This window comes from Neolamprologus multifasciatus, chromosome 17 (assembly GCF_963576455.1).
Source record: "Neolamprologus multifasciatus chromosome 17, fNeoMul1.2, whole genome shotgun sequence".
Classification (NCBI taxonomy): Eukaryota; Metazoa; Chordata; class Actinopteri; order Cichliformes; family Cichlidae; genus Neolamprologus; species Neolamprologus multifasciatus.
This window is the reverse complement of record NC_140455.1, coordinates 19,695,034-19,715,226: the sequence shown is the minus strand read 5'-3', so window position 1 is coordinate 19,715,226 and position 20,193 is coordinate 19,695,034. Positions and strand designations below refer to the sequence as shown.

Genomic DNA, 20,193 nt, shown 5'->3' with positions numbered 1-20,193 from the left:
ACAACAAACACTATTTTTCAGTTAATGTGTTGCCGAAACAAATGGCTGAGCAACTTTTCTTCTTCTCTGGTCTAATCCCAGAGAAACTTGGAGTGACTAAAAGAAAGAGTATAAAGCTTTCCACCATGCTGAGGAGACTAAAGCCACACTCTGCTGGCTTACACAGAAAAGAAAACACAAAAACCACACATGGGCATCCATTCATCCACACCCTCCAAACACACACACACACACACACACACACACACACACACACACACACAGACTCACACAGACACTGAACACGCTAAAACACTGGCAGCAAACCTGAAACTATTCAATCACACCACACACACATAAACACACCACAGCACCAGTTGGCAGCTGATAAAAGTCTGCTCCAAGTCATCAACTTTGCCTTCTGAGTCTCTTTAGCGTTCACTCTCCCCGAGTCAACTTTTTTCTCCTGTTTTTCCATTCCTGTTCTTTTCTGCCCTTTCTTTTGCAGCTTTCATCCATCTTGGCGTTCTTCCATCAGTCTCAAGTTTTCCTTTCTCTCTCATCTGTTCTTGCAGTGTTCCTCCACATCAGTCTTTTCTCCCTCCCTTGTTTCCTTAGTTCCTTCCTCACATCCTCCCCAGTCTCTCTATATCATTAAGGCTTTGAATTAATGAGCTGATTAAGGGGAAATAATGAAAAAGACGGACACACACTGAGCGCTGGCAGAGGTGGAGTGATGTTTGCCATCTGTGTGTGTGTGTGTGCGTGCGTGCAAAAACAAAAAAAAAAACAAAACCCGAGCCCGGTCCAACTCACACACCTCAAATTTCACGCAGAGCAACAATTCTGGGACTAAACCCAAATACAACAGTCATCAGACACACAAACACACAAACTGTGCCTGAATCACATCTAAAACTCCAGCAGAAGATGTGATGAAGTAAGTGATGAAGCGATGAAGATGATTAATAGCAGAGAGAAAAAGAGAAGAGTCGCTGAAAGCTTTTTCTGATTTCCACAAGTCACAGTTTTGTTGCACACACACACAAAATTGTGTTCCCAGCGACGCTCAGGGGACATTAATCATTAAGGTGTTTGATGTGGCATCAGGAAGGTCAGTATTGGAAGATTTTTTTGCCTTAATCTACTAAGAACTCATCATGTGTCTATTAAAGATGCCACTGATATGAACAGTGTTGCTCAATGGGTGAATAATTGGTCAGTTTTACTCAATAAAAACATAAAGAGATGCTTTTTTTCTCGCATGGATCCAGTAATGAGAAGTAGAATGTTTTTATATAATGATTTCCTTGATTGTGTATGGTCATTACCGGCATCACTGGACTCATTCAGACACGAAGCAGACAAGTCTACGTGCTGTCAGTTCAATATTGAGGAGTGCCCGTCTAAAAGGGGCTTGAGTCACTGCTGTAATGCTAGCCAAATAATTCCTGCTGCTGCTTCACACTGAAAGCATTCGACTGGCAAAACAAAGGCTGGCCTTTATATTCGGCTAATCGCAGGAAAGGCATTCATCTAAAATAAGCAAAACAAGACAATTAACCCCATGAGGTCTAAACCACATTTTCAATTATTAGTGTGCCTGTGCTCGTTTGTTTGCATAAATCAACAAGAAGTCGATTTAGCACAAGAAAATGTGTAAATACAATTGCAGATACTGAAGACCTTTAGTATGGGTTATATGATGATGGATTTATTGTCTTTGACTCATGGCTGGACAACAGAGCTTCTGAAGCTATTATAATTGTGTCTGAATGGTGCATTACATTTATCTAAGCCTTTATTATATTTTGCTGTTGATGTCATGGTAAATTCAATTCAATATCTTTTATATAGCGCTAAATTACAAAAACAGCTGCCTCAGGACGCTTTATCTGGTAAGGCAACAATAGAACACAATAATAAAGAGCAAAGACCATCAATGAGCAAGAACTTGGTGACAACAGGAAGGAAAAACTCCTGTTTGCCAGGAAGAAACCTCCAGCAGACCTGAGCTCAGGGAGGGGCTGTGACCGGGTATGTCAGCTTTGATTTCAGAGCAGGTTAACTTTAAATGTCATAATGTGGGAAAAAAGCAAACAAAATGATGCACAACTCTTTCCCCTGTGGACAACCATCCACACCATGTGCACCATCAAATCAGATCCCAGGTCAGTTTATTAAAACTGAACTCTGAATTCTGTTGTCTAAACTGAAGCCAGTCCGGATGATAACTTTAGGATTAAAGTGCCACTCAGTACTTACAACACCGCCCCGTCTCCCTTCCCTCACCCCCAACTGGTCACGGCAGACAGCGTCCCCTCCCTGAGCCTGGTTCTGCAGGAGGTTTCTTCTGTTTAAAAGGGAGTTTTCCCTTCCCACTGTCACCCACGTGCTTGCTCATAGGGGGTCATCTGCTTGTTGGGGCTTTCTCTGTTTTCTTTATATTAGTGTAGCATCTTTACCTTAGAGTATTAAGCACCTTGAGTCAAATGTTGTTGTGAAAAAAAAAACCCTGAACTGATCATATGAGATAGAAATACTTCTTATTGACCACATTTAAGACACAAAAGTAAAACCAACAAGTTTATATTTTGGTTCTCTTCTTCCTTGACAATATTGATATTTTCTAATGTCTCGAGGTTTGGCACAAGTATCCTAGACAGCAGACACATCCGAGTCTAATCTGCACTACTTTTGGCACTGAGGTCTCACTTACAGCGCTGCCAAATTTTTCATGGGCCAAATGTCACAACACAGCTGACATCTGGCCCATACAAGGTGTGACTGAGACCCAGTGTGGCACATGAGGTCCAAATGTTCAGCGCTATCAGGGATGCTCTGAGATTTAAAAAAAAAAAAAAAAACATTCACTGAAGCTCATGAAAATACTTGTCAGAAACAATCAACTCCATTATTAGCAACTGTGTTCTTCTCAAAGAAAAAACAAAACAAAACCACACAAATATTTGAAGATCATTAGTTATTTAAGACTCAAGTCTCATGTTGCAGAGCTAGCTGACAGCTGACTGGCAAAATCATGTAATTATAACTTGATTTAAAGCTGAAATGAAAATGGCAACAACAAGATAAATATTTGATCCATTCAGGTTTTGTTTAAAGTTTTTGAAATGTTGACACATTTAGTTGGTTAAAATTCCTTCTTACTTACACATTTTTGTTAAATTGCCACTGCAGACTCATTTCAATTTAACTGCCTTACTTTTCCATTCATATGCACTTAGTATAAGAACCCGTCTTACGTGTGTAACTATATTGTGTTTTATGCTGTAAATAATCTCTGTTTCCAACAAACTTCCAGCCGAGGTGGATTTCATTTCATGATGCTTTATGGTTGCTACACGGGGCCTCTGTGACGCACCCCAAGGCCCTAGTGACCTCAGCTAAAACGGGGTCCTCGCCTCGTCTCGCACCCCACTGTTCGAACCATCTGCTGGGTCTTTTCTGTGGCAGTCGGCCTCAGGAAACACACTGCAGCAGGGGGTTGATGGGAAAAGATGCTGTGAGTTTTACTGTTGCTCAAGAGTGTGTCTGTTTGGGTGCATTTGTAAAAAAAAATGTTTTAAAAGTTGAGACAGTCACTGAGCCAACACCTCGCAAAGTTTTAATGGCCTAAACTAAACGAAAGTTTAACCTTAACTCTCTGTAAACTCTTACTAACAAGACTTCCAAGTCTATGCTTATTGGTCAAACTTTTGTTTTTCCCTCAGGAAACTGAAGTTAGAACAGATTCAGTGAACTAGAAGAATTAGAAATTCAGTAGAAATGTTGAGAATCTTGTTGGGTGTAATAATCTGACATCATATGGCTATTTTATGAAAAAAGGACATTAATTTTTTTTTAAACCACACGCACCCATTCTTCTGATAGACAAAACTGAACTAAATATGCTTTAAACAGATCTGAGCAGCTCCACTCGGCTAACCACATCAAGCAAAATGAGTAAATGCTCTGCAGCATTCAGGTAAACTATGTCTTTCACCACCGGCTAAAACACCAACAGGACCAACGCAGTTAGCTATGAACGATAGCTGTAACTAGATCCTGCTGATATGTCACTGTCACATAACCCTCCTGGTTTGCCTCTGTTTACATTCATTCCCTGACTGGATGGTTTACAGCGCCCTGAATGCCTGCTGTACTCGGCAATGTCACTGTTTGCATTTCTACTTGTGCACTCATGTGTCTGCTGTGCTGTGCCATCATTTGCGACATTGAGCCGTTCACACTGAGCCTAATAAATCCTGATAGCAGCTTCAGTGAAATGCAGGAAGGAGTTTCAGTCTGTACTCTTACTGCCCGAGCTATGAAATACAAGTGTTACTGCAACACTAGAAGACAGAACAACAATTTGAAACCATGAACGTTTGCAGTGTTAAGTCTGATCTCAGGTAAAGCACAGTTACATACCTGATCAGGAGAGTTTATTTTAAGTGAAAAAAAGCCTTTGTTTTTCATGTAGCATCAGCATTTGTACCTCTTTACTAGATGAGTGTCTGCACTGTCATAACAGCTGGCCGCAGGACTGGGAATGATTTTCTAAACTCTATGAACATGTTCATTTTTAACACTTTTAGAATGAGGACAGACTCACAAGAACGACAACAAACCGCAAAGGCTAAAACCGCCGGCTTATTTTTATTGTTTTCATTGCTCCAGTGCTTACTAGATTACAAGAAGTATAAGGGAACAGGTTACCAATCCAAAAACCTGAATAAACACGTCTTTAAATGCTATAAAAGATTTTTGTTTTTTTTCCCTGGTGGATTGTGACTCGCACGGAAACGTATTAATAGTGCACCAAGTTTTGTACTCATACCTGAGGTTGCAAATAACTGCAGTTTGATCAAAAGCAAAGGGTAAAATAAATAAACCTAAACAGTGCAGGGCTGATCGGCTCACTGGGGTCACATCAGATAATAACTTGACCATGAGAAGCTGATATTTTTAAAAGTCAGCCAAACATGGTTCCTTGTATTTGCTTTTCTTCAAGATCTCAGAGTGTGACAAGGAACAAGCCGCTGTGGACGGCTGAGAAAATGGAGCCGTTTATGGGAACAAGAACTACTTTAAAAAACACAGTCGATAACACCGAGGGAATGAGAGACTGAGAACATGGAGGCAAGAGGAAAACGGTGATGGATGGAAGACAGAAGGGAAAGCGGAGGAGAGGCAGACACACACACACACACAGACACGCTATAATATGAGTTGGCAGACTGCGAGCGAACAGAAGCAGATCATAGAAAGCAGTCATTCAGATCAGACGACCATTTAAATCAACCGTTCACACCGAGAGGTTTCATTTCAGTCCAGCGTGGGTTTCTGAAGCCCAACCCAGCAACGTATCTGGACCGAGAGAGCTGATAAATTATTTCACTAATTGATATATTTAAACTCTTACATCAAACTATTTTAAAAGCATTCAGTATTTTATCAGCATACAGTCCACTCATTCTCCGCAGGGTGCAAAAAGCCTCTGAAACAATCAGTCGAATCAGGTCCAGATGAGCCGAATCAGGTCCAGATGAGCCGCCATCAAGAGGACATAATTATATAAAGAGAGAAAGGCTGTTAGTGTGCTGATGTAAAAATATGCTAAACACCTCACTCTTAAAATAGAGCGGCCTGTAGCTGCTGCACATGCAGCCGAACCCCATCGACATGACCAACACGGCTGACTCTCGGACAAAAAGCGGTGCTGTTAAACGCGACCGCCTTGCTACCGAATCTGACGGCAGAAATTTTAAATCTCCACAAAGCCATCCTTTAAAGTTTCCAAAGATGTCAAACATAATAAGCTTTCAGAATATTTAAAGCCCCGTGTTAAATGATCTCCCACACAGTGGAGACATCTCAAAGTAAACAGCTTCTCTGGGAAGCCATCGAAGCTGTGCTGGCTTATCCTCTGGGGACAATAGTCAGTTTTTTGGCGCGCTAGCAAGATGCTATGCAAAGGAGTTGCATGTTAGTAATTATTTCTCTCAAATATGATTACTTGTGTAAACGGAAACTGAAAAGTCCCGTCTCTTACCTACAGATTCTGCACTTTCATTTTCAGATATCTCGCTTAGCACTTTAGGACCTAGTCTGATAAATTTTAGGTGATGCCAGGTTCTCTTATACCGTGTGAGATATTGGCTGTACTCACAGCTTCAAAAGGCTTTTACCTTTCAGGGCCAATGAAGCCACATTTTCCTCTTTTCAAAAATCTAGTCAGGACTTTCCATTTAAAAGGAAACAAAAACAGCAAAAATGCACGAATACACTACAAAAGATCCAACAAAAGCAATCTCTGTTCCAGAATGAGCCGTTTCTTCACATTTAACTCAGGGCAGCTCTACAAGTAAATCTAAAAAACGGGTAAGACAGCCATCATCGAGCCAAAATGCAAAACCCTAAGTACACAAACTTGTTGTCACCATCATCTTGTTAGCACCTTCTGTTTGGAACTGGCCACAGTATAAATAACACTGAATTGAACTGGGGAAAAACTAATGTTCTTGGGGCCTCTGGGGTCCAATTTGAAACTGGAGAGGAGCGGTCGAGAACTATGCTGGATGCCACCCAGAATGAAAAGTAGAGCTGAGATTGGTTCATGTCAGCTGTGGCTGAGGTCCGCTCCGATCAACCCAAAAAACCTCTAACAAGCTTGTCCGGTCGACATCTAAACAAATCCTCATCCTTCATGCCCAAGACCCAGAGAGGAGGAATCAGAGTTTTAGAGCTGGAAATGAGGAGATTTTCAGAAAGTGGAAAACTTTTGTTGAGTCAGATTGTTCAAAAGGTTAAAGATAGAAGATTGAGCTCCTGAGGGCGCTCATAAGGAAAGTCTTTCACCTAAAACTCACCAACTTCTTGAGGCACTAACCTCTCAGAATTTAGTGGAGAATTAGAATACTAATGTTCTGATGTTTTCCACTTATCAGATCCCGGATGGCTGGGAAACTCAGAAAATAGATGGAGAAAGCTGCATAACCAGAGCCAGAGAAAGGTGTGTGTAGAGTGTCAGTAATTGGCTGATATATGAGAAGAGTGCTTGTTTGAGGGGCAGCGGGGTCTCAGCAGGAATTCATTTCTTAAAAACATCCCAAAGCCTTCAATTAACCCCGTTAGCCCCCTCCCACCAACGCCACAAACACATGAGCAGCTGAATCTGCCAAAATAAACAGCCAATGGCATTCCTGAAAACCCCCAACAGAGGAAGAGGGGTGAAGGGGAGCTTGAAAAATGAGCAGAAATAGGAATGGATGGGAATGAATAAAAGAGCGGGAGTAGTTTCTAAAAACTGCAAACACAATAAATGAAAAGGGCTTTCAAAATAAAAGCCAGCAGCAATTGTAGCTCTTACTTATTCAGTGTTCAGGCCTGTTGATCCCTGGTGACATCAATCACCTCAGTCTCCTGAAAGAAGCACAAAAAACATGACTTGAGTTATATATAAAAAACCTGTTTGGGTAAAGAGCAGAGGCCATTAGTCATCTGATATCTCGCAGCACAGCTTGGATTTGCTGAAAACTGAAGGAATGAATGACTGGCCTGAGGCTTGCACTAGGATTACAGGTCAAATCCAGGTGACATATTTGTTCCTGATTAAACCTGAGGACTGCAGGGACTGCATCGTGTTTCTTTTGTCGATTCTGTCTGAGGAGCTTAAGGGCAACAATCCAGACTTTTCCTTACAAATCCTTCCCATTATTTTTTTTTCTTTTAGTACTTTGTCCATTTACCCTGATCATCTCCCTTGTGTGGAGTTATTAATGACTCTATGCAGGCATCATAGTTTGTAGCTATCTGACTAACCATGCAACATGGGCTGGTGTGAATATTTCAGAAACTCCTGATCTGCTCAGATTCTCCCACACGGCCATCTCTTGTTTTTGCAGAGAATGCCCCAAAAAAGAGAAAATATCCAGTGAGCGGCAGTTCACGGGGTTAAAATATCTTCTCGATGTCAGAGTTTAGAGGAGAACGCCCTTTGGCTGCTTTAAGCAGATACGAAGGCGACAGGGACTCAAATAGCCACTCATTACAACCAAGCCACGCAGAAGAGCATCTCTGATTGCACAACACATCGTACCTTGGAGCAGAAGACCACACCGGGTGTCACTCAAGTCATCCAAGGACAGGAAAACCAACCCATCGTTCACACCGGCTCACCAAAATAAGACAGAAGACTGGAAAACATTGCCTGGTCTGATAAGTTTCAATAGCCGAGGCACAATTTGGTATGAATACCATGAAAACATTGCTCCATCCTGCCTTGTATCAACGGTTCAGGCTAAGCTCAAATCTCAAATCATCTCAAACTGGTTTCTTGAGTATGATAACTAGTTCATGTGTTCTGGACTCTGCCCCTAGTCTTATGTGCATGACCATAAGTGTGATAAACACTTAAATCTCTGATTATGAGTCTACTTGTTCCAGCTGCTACACTGTAGACCAAACTGTACTAAAGACATGTGCCATCAGAACACAGCAACACCACAAATCATCAAATACTTCATGATTTTTGTAGACCGAGCCTCATGTCCAGCTATGAATTAGCTGGACTTCATTTGTTGGTTATTGTCACATTTTCCATACAAAGTCTGGGTGCCTCAGCCTGCTCCGTGCACAAAAACAGAAATGAAATGTGTCCTGAGAGCTGCAGGGCCTACTACACAACGAGCCTGGAGATCACAGCGAAGCCAGTGATGGCATTTTTAATTAAACCCATTCACAGCAAGAGCCAGAAATATTATACTATCTATTAGAGAAAAGACATATTACTGCCTGGACTAATAACAAAAAGCTGAAGCTGTGCCCGAGCTTAAACAGAGCCCTTCACTGGGGCATACATTAAACTAAAGGCATTTTAATTTGTGATAATACAGAGAGAGGGTCTCAGTTTTCCCTCTCATAATGATAGCATTAATGCTTATAGGCACACCAGGTAAAACAAAAGGACTTTTTAAACCAAAAAGATAAAAAGAAAAGAAAAATCAATTTGGGGACTAATCTTCATAATGAGACAACCAAGCAGACAAAAAGCTACAGACGCTGCGAACATTTAATGAACAAAGCCCAGCTGAGGTCTAAATGTTGCTGAATAAGCCTGCAGTAATATGATTCACAGGTATCTTCATTTTCATTTCACACTGCGATGAGGACGCCGCTCGCCTCTGCTCCAGAAACAAGAATTAAGGTTGTCCGTGCCTCCGTTCGCATCACACTGAAACCAGCAGAAAAAGAAGCTAGTGAGGCGAGACTCTGTGTGTGTGTGTGTGTGTGTGTGTGTGTGTGTGTGTGTGTGTGTGTGTGTGTGTGTGTGTGTGTGTGTGTGTGTGTGTAGTGAAGTTTGTTTGGCAGCACTTCTAACAATGTCGAGGCCCTCGGTGCTATCCAACAGAATAGCCCAGTCTGTCTCGACTATCTCAAAGAACCATATGCTTCTGGATCCCAGCGCCCAGTCGTGTGTGTGTCTGTGTGCATCTGTGTGTGTGTCCATATGTTCTAGCATCTAAACATCCAGCATCTAAAAGATCCAGATGGCGAAGCATCAGTCGACACAATGTCTCCTTCCATCAGCAGGAAGTAACTTGAAAACCGTAAAGACAACAAACATTCATCATCTGGGCTTTAGGAGCCGACCACACCGCTCACTTGACAATTATAGAGTAGTTATCATATTACGATAAGTATAACACACACACACACACACAAAAGTGCTTTTTATTTCTAAAGCACATAGAGCCGCGAGATGACGTGGAGAATAAGGGAACGTGGCATCTGAATATCCCAAAGCGACGGATTAAATCTTGAAGGAACGACGGCAGTTGAGGTTTAGCTACAAATCAGACAAATTCTGTTTTTTAAAATGTTTTTATTTGGAGGCTTTTGTTCGACACGTGTGTGTGTGTGGATGATGATAAATCCCGCAGCACTCCAACAGCAGATACAGCCTCTTCCCCAAGAAGACAAACAGACACACAACAGAGTGACTCACATTTCCAAGTTCATGTTATTCCCAAATGACAATCTACACTTCCTATGACCAAAACCATTCGAGGGGCTGAAATTGAAATGCTCTATGAATCCTCATATTTTTAAAACTCACGTGGACAGGCTTATACGATAAACAGTGATTAAATAGTTACTGTGATGCATTCAAGATAAAAACAAACCCCAAAACGATTGTTTTTACCTTTTTCTTTTTGTTTACGCCTGTGAATTTTGGCTCTTTAATAAAATTTTGGCTCATTTATAAATGCAGGTAAATGTAGATATTGTTTCAGGAATGTCGAAGTTACAAAGTTGTTGATTTTTTAGTTCTTCAAATGACAGGAGAACATTAAAGTGTCACTTTGATCATTTAGTGTATTCTAAACGTTGTGTTAGTTCAGGGCGACCATGAAGTCAACCTCAGTCACAGTCACCGGTACATTTAGGTCCACATTAGTATGTTTTCGTTTGAAAACGCAACTTTTTCTCTCCGTTTTCGCCTTCCGTCCACACTGAGACGGCGTTTTTGCTTGCGTTCTAGTGTGGATAGTGAACCCGGAGCCTTTTCAAAAACAATGACACATTTTAGTTATGTGATGCAGTCATGTGACCGATTAAACTAAGATAGCGGAGGGAATTACACAGCAGTTGTTTTGTATCAGTCTGTACACGCTCAGATAGCTTTTCTTCAAATTCTTTAATTCTTTGTATTTCTCGCAGCAACAGCTACACCTCATTGTTAGTCCATTTAAAAAACTCGGTGCTTTTCCTCAACATTTTGCCGCGACGTTTCAAAGAGCCAAAACTTTCAAAAGTGGCAGACAGAAATGAGGCAGGTCGAATTGTTTTCAGCCGTTTCAATGTGGATGAAGAACTCCGTGAAAACGTCTGAAAACGATAGTGTGGATGCGAAGCGTTTTCAGACGTATACGTTTTCAAATTTATCCGGGCTAGTGTGGACGTAGCATTAATCCCAATGCCAGCTCAGCAACATTTAGGTTGCTTTACACCTATTGTGCATCTGCAAACCACTTTGCTACCCATCTCCACCATAGCACCACATCAAATCTCATACCAGCTGCCAGCATGGTGGTGGAAGGGTGATGATTTGGGCATCTTGGAGTCACCGAGTCAACCAAAAGCTCCTTCCTCTGTATACAAAAGTATCCTCGAAGCTTGGCCCTAACTGGGTGATGTGACAGGACAATGGTCCCAGTCACAGCAGCACATCTACGACAGAATAAATGAACAAGACAAGAATCGAGCTGCTGCAGTGGCCCAGTAAAAGTGGGATTTTAAGAGAGCTGTGCAGGGAGGAATAAGTGCAAAACTCAGTGAACTGAAGCAACATCGCAAAGAAGAGTGAGCACACATTCCTCCACTTATTTACTGATGGAGTCTCACTGCCAAATATATATGACTACAGACAGAAATCTCTTTTTTTTTGGACTATAGCAATCCTAAAATGGAATCCACTTTGTCAGTCGGGCTACTGCAGAACACTTAAATGATTTAAAACACACTATAAATAATATGAAAGTTTAAAGTTCAACCCCTGTTAGAGACTGTGGTAGTCAATCCAAAAAGCATGCATTATAATTAAAATACTTAAAAAAAAATATTGTATACATTTTCTTATAATGACTAGCAAAAGGTCAGTTAATCACAAGCCCATTGTCTCATAATGACAAGATAGTAAATCAAAATTAGTAGCTCTGAAAATGATAATTGGAAGAAAACGGCATGTATTCTTCTCTACTGAGATCATTTTAAGTAAAATAAAGGAATACCTCGACCTGCGGTGTGTGCACTATGTGCAGAGATAAAATGGTAAATTTTCTTTTTCCTTAATCGGAGCCCTGACAGGTACAGAAACACAAGAATCTGAAAATATCTGAAACATTTCCGTGAGTTTTATTAAATTTTCAGGAAGGGTATTGTGCATTCTTCTCTTCAGCTCACCCTGCACTGACCTCCTCTGCGCCTCTTTCATTTGCACTATGCTTCTTCTATTGAACGGGATTCAAAGACGGGCTCTGCTGTCAGTCAGCAAATGGTAGGAAAAAGCTAAACGGACCTGGGCTGCATTTTATTTTGATTTAAATCTTTCTTCAGCACTTTTTTTTTTTACATATATAGTGTGATGGTGATGTGAATGCATTACCACATTGCAATGATTTATATTAGGGAGCAGAAATATAAATCCTGATTTGCTTTCCATTTTTGGCTCTGCTGGAATACAAATGAGGCAGACGGAGGATGGAGTGTCACCCAGCAGGTCCAGATTGGAGGCAGGGATGCCACTCTGCTCATGCTCTGACCTCTGTGCCAGAAAAACACACACATACACAGCGCGAGCCAAGAGAGACAGTCAAAACAGAGGCTGCCCCAAACACACTTTGCACTTCCCCCTAAATAGAAACCGCAGCAGCTGCTTCCAACGGCCAAGCTCGTGCAAAATTCGAGTGCGCTACCTGCCCGTCACCAGGCAGCAGCAGATGGACAAAGTCTAAGACAAACCGAGGAAGAAAGGGGAGTGTGCAGCAGCTTCATGGCTTCGTATTCTGCTCATGAATTGGTGTGAATAATCTTCAGGTGGACACAAACATGCCTGCTAATCAACGCTAATGTCTGCAGGTGCTAATACATTAGCCGCAGGGTCTTAAAGAGGATGCACAGAAATCAGGGAGGCAAAACAGAAAGGGGGAAAAGTGTGTGCAAGCACTGTGAAAAAAATAAATTAGCTATTTTGTCAAAAGGATAATGAATGTTAAAACTATGCAAATGCTAAGAGCATCTGCATAAGTCCTTTTTAAACATGGGATTGCCAAATGTGTATGTGTGCGTGTGTGTGCAGGCTTATTTGTGTGGGACTTTAAGCAATTAGGACAGGAAGCAGAGGCGCGCTGTTGCTTTGGCTTCCCGGTGGAATTAAGTTATGCACCATCAACACAAACACACACACACACACACACACACAAAAGAGCAAATTCCCATACTGACCAACAAACCGGTCTCAGCTGTAAAGCATCACATGCACACACACTTTAAAAAAAACAAAAACAAAACAAAACAAAAAAAAAAAAAACACACCCTCAACTTCCTCTTGACCCACTTCCAAACAACACGCCAACTCTCTCGTTCCATCCATCTCTCCATCCCTTCATCCCGCAGGAAAGCAAAGCAGAGCAGGACACTTCTGCTCTGTGTGACCAGATCAGATCTCACACACACACACACACACACACACACACACACACACACACACACACACACACACACACACACAGATTGTTTATGAGGCCAAAGGCATGCAGGGAGAAATCTTCATCCAAACTGTGCTGTACTGAGTCTTTATGCAACTGTGCTGCTCTTTTTCAGAGTTCAAAAATGTAATGAGGCCTCTGAACAGGACTGATACACAGACCTCTCCATTATTACTATAATGCACACTGGAGCCAAAACACGCAAATCCTCTCTGCATCAATAACACAGCGGGACCACGGTGGTCTTTATCGATGTAATGGCCAGAGCAGGATCACAAAGTTCTTCATCTTGGGTCACGATCAATGTTAATGTTACAGTCTGGTGTTACGTCGTCTTCTCACGGACGTGACGCTCACGGTTTGTGCACATGTTTCCTGGCACGTTAGCTTGTAGAACATGTGAATATGCGGAAGAGCAGAGATGTGACGTGGATATTGGATAGAAACGACCCTTAATTTAGAATAGTTCCCATGTTTTTCCAAGGGGAGCTGCATAGACAGAGATCATTCTCACTAACGTCTGATGCAAACCCAGTCATTTGGTTCTATAAGCAGGCATGAAGCAGTGCCAGTGGAGTGAGTAGGTTTACACATTTGTCATGCCCTCCACATTTGTCGATGCTGCAGATTAAACAAAAGACTTGGGTATGGAGAAAAGAATCTTATATGCAAAATTTTTAATTGTTTGGTTACCCAACTGGGGTGTTGGTGGTGTGTCAGCAGCAATCCACACACTGCTTCGGCCTGCTCTGGTGAAGAGAGGTGAGCGTGAAAGCGAAGCTGCTGATTTACCAGCCTTTGGGTAGTGACCAAAACATTAAGATTGCTAACAGAAGCAGCTCAGAGTAGAGCTGTTACTCCTCCACATCGAAAGGAGTCAGCTGAGGCAGTTCAGGCATCCGACTAGGATGACTCCTGGACACCAACTAGGTGAGGTGTTTCGGCAATGTCTTCCCAGGACCCGTTGGAAAGATTAAATCTGTAGGCTGGCTTGGGAATGTCTTGATGCCTCCCACAGAAGAGCTGAATGAGGTCTCCCAGGAGAGGTACTCCTGCTCCCGGAACCCAGATAAGCATCAAAACACGTCTGGATGGTTTGGTTCTTCTTTAGTCATCAAAACTTGTGTTGGTGACAACATGTCTGAATAGGCCAAACATGTTTACACGTCGCAACACAAAAGCTCACCTACGTTACTACGACTGTTTCAACCCCCTTTAAACACCAACCATTATCCTTTGTGGTGAGACTGGGCTGTAGGATGAAGGCCAATTTGACACATTCCAATACATAATCACAAAGTGGTTTACATTAAGCAACAGCTTTGTGTAAAGCAGGAAATTGGAAAAATAGGAAAAACTACACCCCCCACAAATGTTTAAGCTCAAAGAGAAGAAAAAGAGGAGGCAGAAAGTCTGAACCGAGGGAGGGAAGAGATAAAGGTTGGCAAGCTGAACAGAGCCGCAGCAGTTTGTTTAACAGTCCGACAGGAGCTGTTGAATCTGGCTCTATCAGTACGCTGTGATCAGGGCCGCTGAGACAGCCTGGCTCCGAAATGAAGTGGAAAGCTAAACGGATCCATGTTGGTGGAGGAATTTCTTTGTTTACAGAGATATGTTTGGAGAGTGGTAAAGAGCAGGAAATGAGAAAAAGACAGAGGTCAGACAAATCTTAGATACAACAACCAAAAACCAATATGTGCAAACAGTAAAGAAAAAAAAAAAGGATCTTTCTGCCTCTCTTCAACTTTCTTTTTCCATCTGAATATCTCCTCCCACCTCAATTTATCTCTCAATGAAAACTTATTTACAAAGATTTACAAAGGAACATTATCCTGCAACAAACGTTGGCAATATTCCTTTATTTCCCCCCGAGAAGGCCGACTGCACACCCACCTCCTCCACATTCATTTACTTCCATACATTTATAAACCTGAGCTTCTGAACATAACCACAGTGACTCCGTCACTTAAGGTCTAACTTCGAAACATTTAAAAGATACAAGTTAAGAGTCTGTAAAATGACATGCACATGTCTCCATAGAACAAGATAACATCTTTTTTTCTCAAAGAGTGAAAAACCTGGGAGCAGACCTTCTGTTAAAATCCTGTTGTGTTTGAAGCACAACAAAATGCCTGCTAGGCCACTTTGTGCAAATCAGCAGCATAACCACACACTGCAGGAAACTTTGAACAGTCATCACTGTCTCTGGACTATTCCTGGAATATAAGAGAAAGTTATGAAATGAGCCGCCATGTTGGGTTGGATGCTAAAATCCGTGCGCAGACAACCCCCAGAGGGCGCCGGTCCAGGCAGCTGAAGGTCAGTCTATGCAGGATTGTAGGAGGCTGTAGTTGACGGCGCGTCCTTATGAATTACTGTGTAACGGATCTTGTCTCATGGATCAATGATGGGAGGCAAAAATATAAGGATGCCTCAAAAATGACCTTGTTTAAAGTATCAGAAGATCATCAATCAGCTTGATTTGAATGCCTCAAAATTAAAATCACTTTTTATACTAAACATATTTAAAATTAACCTTTTTTTTGTAACTGCATGATCACATGACTGATCAATGTCCCATCATCACCTATATAAGAGGCATCTGCCTATGATTGGTCAGTAGAAAGTGCACCTGATATCTTCACTTAGTGCAGTTCGAGCAAATGAAAAGAAACTACTGGGTTTATTTTCATTACCACTTTGTGCATTTCTCTCTCATATCATCTCATTCTCTCTGAAACAGCAATAAGCCATACCAAGTGTTGATATATTTCAATTTGACTACTTAAGACCTCATCTTACTTCCTGTGACTGGTCCGTAAATATAGAAAACCAGAATCTAAACAATGTTTTCACACCTCAAAAAGGTTTCACATCTGTAATTTTAGTTTAAAATAGTGACAGAGGACGCTTAAATAACCAGTATGAGCAAGAGTGGCGTTTACAACATTAAACCCATCATTTCAAGGTTGCATTCAAATTTAAAATTGCTACGTTTTGAGGCCAAATCAATTTATTTTAACTGACTGGCAACAATTTAGAGAAATCTCTTTTCAAAACTGATGTAATTATTGTGATCATTAGCAACCGCTGTACTGACAGCACACTGGCATTGTGCCCTGGAGTGTGAAAAGCAGGAAAGTTACTCACTTATGTCTTATGTCTTACACTTATGTCTTTAAAATAAACTGCACCAGCTGTTGGTGTTATGAATAATGGATAAGCAAATTAGTTAGCACATGTATGAAGTTGTTCATCAGATATCCCCCACCTGACCATCTCACATTTACCTTCTCAAAAACATTAATTTCATGTAAAAACTAGGTGAGCAAGCTCCTTATAGGTTAAATATCTGATTCTACAGGTCTATGAAATGTAGTTCAAGCTAACACAGAATGATGGATGCTTCAAGCCCATAAAGTATTTGAGCACCTGTAAAAACTGCTGTTATGTGATTAGGTGGACTGATATTTAATTTACACCTTCGCATGTACAAGGCACACAATGTACTTAAAAGCAGGTGAATGGTTTCACACATATTAAAGCGTGAATGTGATAAAAACGCAACACATTCTCAGCTTCAGTGTGACATTCCTTAGGTATGACACCACATACCATATCCAAATGAATGTTTAATAAAGAGCAGTTTTCTATTATTAATATTATTTATAATTTATGATGGTGTTCTTGCATACTTCCCAATAAATAAATGGATAAATCCAATGCTTTTTTGATATTTGGTCTAAATTTTACCCAGTGCCTGTCATTTTACTGCATGAGATAACAGCAGTTGACTTTTTCAGCTTTCTGCTATGACTAATGACAGCATTAATAAATAAATAAATAAACACCTTTGTTTTTTTGTGTGTGTGTTTTTTTTTTTTAAACAATCTAAACTTCCTCCTACTTTTTTAAAAAAGTCTCAAGTTTAAAACTACACTAGGACATCAGTGTGATTGGGAAACTGATGGGCTCCTGAACATTCTTATCGTTCTTTTAGTGGTGAAATAAAGTAGCTGAAAGAAATTACCAAAAAAAAAAAAAAAAAAGTGAGAAATTCACAGTATTCTCACATTAATCTTTAAAAATCTTCAAAGTGGATAAAAACTGAAGAGATGGATGGCTGGAAAGGTGGGGGTGAACACATCTGGTTCTACTCAACGTGACTGACATTCCTCAGGGATAAAGGGAGATACAGAGAGGAGGCTTGATGGCAGCGGAATGGACTTTTACACAATATCAGTCTCTCCCGACGGGTATCTGTGCAGATCAGAAGCATGTGGTGTTTGCCGAGTAAACAAAAATCCCACGACTTCCAATCTGAAGCAACCAGAAGGGTGTGGAAACCGAGCAGATGCTGTGGACTTTAAATTTATGACTTTTCCCACTGCTGTCCATTACTTTCAGCTTTAGTGACTTCAGTGGATAAAAATGTTCTTTCCTAGTTTATTATGGTCATTTTTCAATGTGCCGAACACATTCGAAATTTCCAAGTATGACTTCAAACTATTAAACTATTTTAAGTATAAACTATTTTCCAAATTTCCTTGTGTCTATATTTCAACGTCATATTTTTATGACATTCCAAGAATACCATGACAAACTCGAGAGGAAGACGGACCATTTTGAAATAAAATAAAAACAAAAACAAATAAACAATTTGTCCTTTAGGATGAAAGAATTTGACTCCTATTATATGATGTCACAAGTTTAATTTGCTTCATGAATGAGACGGATTTCTCTATTTCAGGCCTAAGGCTGTGTTTGAGCTCAGCATTAGCACTGCATGCCTCTTCTTTTATTTCAGGGAGACTGACAGCAATAATTCAGCAAAAGAAAAAAAGTGAGTTGAAATAACCTTTGCAAAATGCATCGAGGACATTAAGCCTTTATATAAAAGATGGATGTAGCTTCGATTTGAGGTCCAAGTTAATGCAGAAATGCCTTAAATCTGCATTCTTTCTAATGGCCAGCAGGGGGAGACTCCTCTAGTCAAATAAAAAAGGTTATAAGTAAGTCTACTGGAAAACAGCTCTAGGCTTCCTTGTCCTTTGACCTCAAGGAACACAATCAATAGCAGGTTCCAAGGCTTCGGGTCTTTATAAATCACAGTCACCATTTGTGTCCAGAAATGTCGAGGTGACAGACGAGGTAAAACCCTACTGACATCCACTTCCATCGACACCATCCTCACAGATTTGTTCTTCGCTGACATCGACATTCAAACCATTCGCTGATATCGAAATTGAAACATGGAAAATGTCCATGCAACAGCTTAAGATTTTCGGACACACTAGAGCAGCGGTCTCCAACCTTTTTTGCGCCACGGACCGGTTTATGCCCGACAATATTTTCACGGACCGGCCTTTAAGGTGTCGCAGATAAATACAACAAACAAACTAGTACCGGTACCGAAAAAAAGGAGATTTATTCATAACACACATGAAAAGACCCAGGAGAACCGAGTTAACGATAAAAACGATAACAAAATAACGCTGAAAACCGATAAAAACCCTGAAAACAATACATTTCACACCCGAGTCTCACTCTTGCGGCCCGGTACCAAACGACTCACGGACCGGTCCGAGGCCCGGGGGTTGGGGACCGCTGCACTAGAGCACAGAGCGCTCCTCTGAAAATAAAACTTTACACTGCTTGTTTACAGAAACAGCAGCTCCAGAAAGAAAGTGAAAAGAAACTCTTTTTTCTAAGATAAAGTCAGTTGGGGACCGGTTGGTGACCGGGCAGTCCCTGAGTCTGTGTTACTGAAGCCTTAAACATAATTTTTAATGTTTTGTTGGCTCTGTTAAGGCCTTTTTGTTTTCTCCCTGTGCAGCATGATCAGTCTTAACTTCCATCTTTGGTTTGTGGGGTTAAAAAAATAAATAAAAGGAATTCCTTGTCCTCATATAAATCATATCACCTTGCAGCTGATCTTCTGTCATTACGAACATCACTGATTCGATTTACCACCCTCTCATATCAGTCTTTGCTCTCACTGGTAGTCGCTTCAATTGCTTAGCTGAAAGTTGGGAAAACTCAGGACCCAGCACAGGTTATTTTACTCCATACTTTGCTGCTGAATGTCACCAAGTTTCTGTGGTGTGGTTGATACTTCCTGCCAATTGTTTCCTGTGCTGATGCCCGTAAATACAGAAAATAAATCACTGAATGCAGGAGCGAGACTTGGCCGGCAGGTCCACGGCACTTCACTGCGTATGGATAAGACAAGTGTTAGACAACCAGCTACAGTAGCTTGCTGGTAGAAATACAAACGGTATCAGGCTACAGTCAACTATTTACTTTTCTGATTTTTAATTAAGCTTTCCAGCTGTTGGTGCACTGATAACCACCTATCTGGGAAATATATCTGAACATCATGACTGATCACAGCAGCATAAATTACATGAAATCTACCAAGCTCCATGAGCTACAGGCTGGCATTTAGTCTCAAACATCTGCTGCTTCAGTTTGATTTCCATTAATCGTAGACGTCTATTTTTAGGCGTAAATACAACCCCTCGTGCCCCACATTCCTGTCTGCGTGGTGCTTAATCGAGCAGAAATGCAATATAAAAACTAATATTCCAAACACACGATCGAACCCCGGCCCAGAGACGCGGCACACACCCAAAGCAGCGGTGGTGAAAATCTGAACTTCTCTCTCTGTCTGCAATAGAAAATGAAATGCCAAGCCTGGCTAAGGACATAATGAAAAAGCTATTATCAGCATAAGCTTTCATCAGCACTGCATTCAGCCATGTTCAATACAAACTGATTCTCTCATCTCACGCTGTACCCATCTGAATGCTGGGATATAATAAAGGACGCAAGATAAGAGAGTGAGAGAGATCACTTCTTTCTTTTTTTTAAAAGTAGTTTTTAAATCGTGCATCAGCACATTTACAGCGAGACGAAGTTTTCATCAGCAACACACATGGAT

At 41.1% G+C, this 20,193-nt stretch overlaps 1 protein-coding gene across 4 annotated transcripts in view; it reads right to left on the bottom strand.

The window, feature by feature from the left end:
- LOC146499319 (plexin-B2-like) overlaps positions 1 to 20,193 on the bottom strand; it is a 234,773-nt gene that overhangs the window by 136,974 nt on the left and 77,606 nt on the right. For 3 of the 4 annotated variants that reach the window (XR_014870228.1, XM_085138090.1, XM_085138091.1), the window contains exon 3: positions 7,352 to 7,404. The exons of the other annotated variant lie outside the window; for it this stretch is intronic. The gene's annotated coding sequence lies outside the window, so the exon portion shown is untranslated. The remainder of the gene's footprint in view (positions 1 to 7,351; positions 7,405 to 20,193) is intronic. 4 annotated transcript variants of the gene reach the window in all.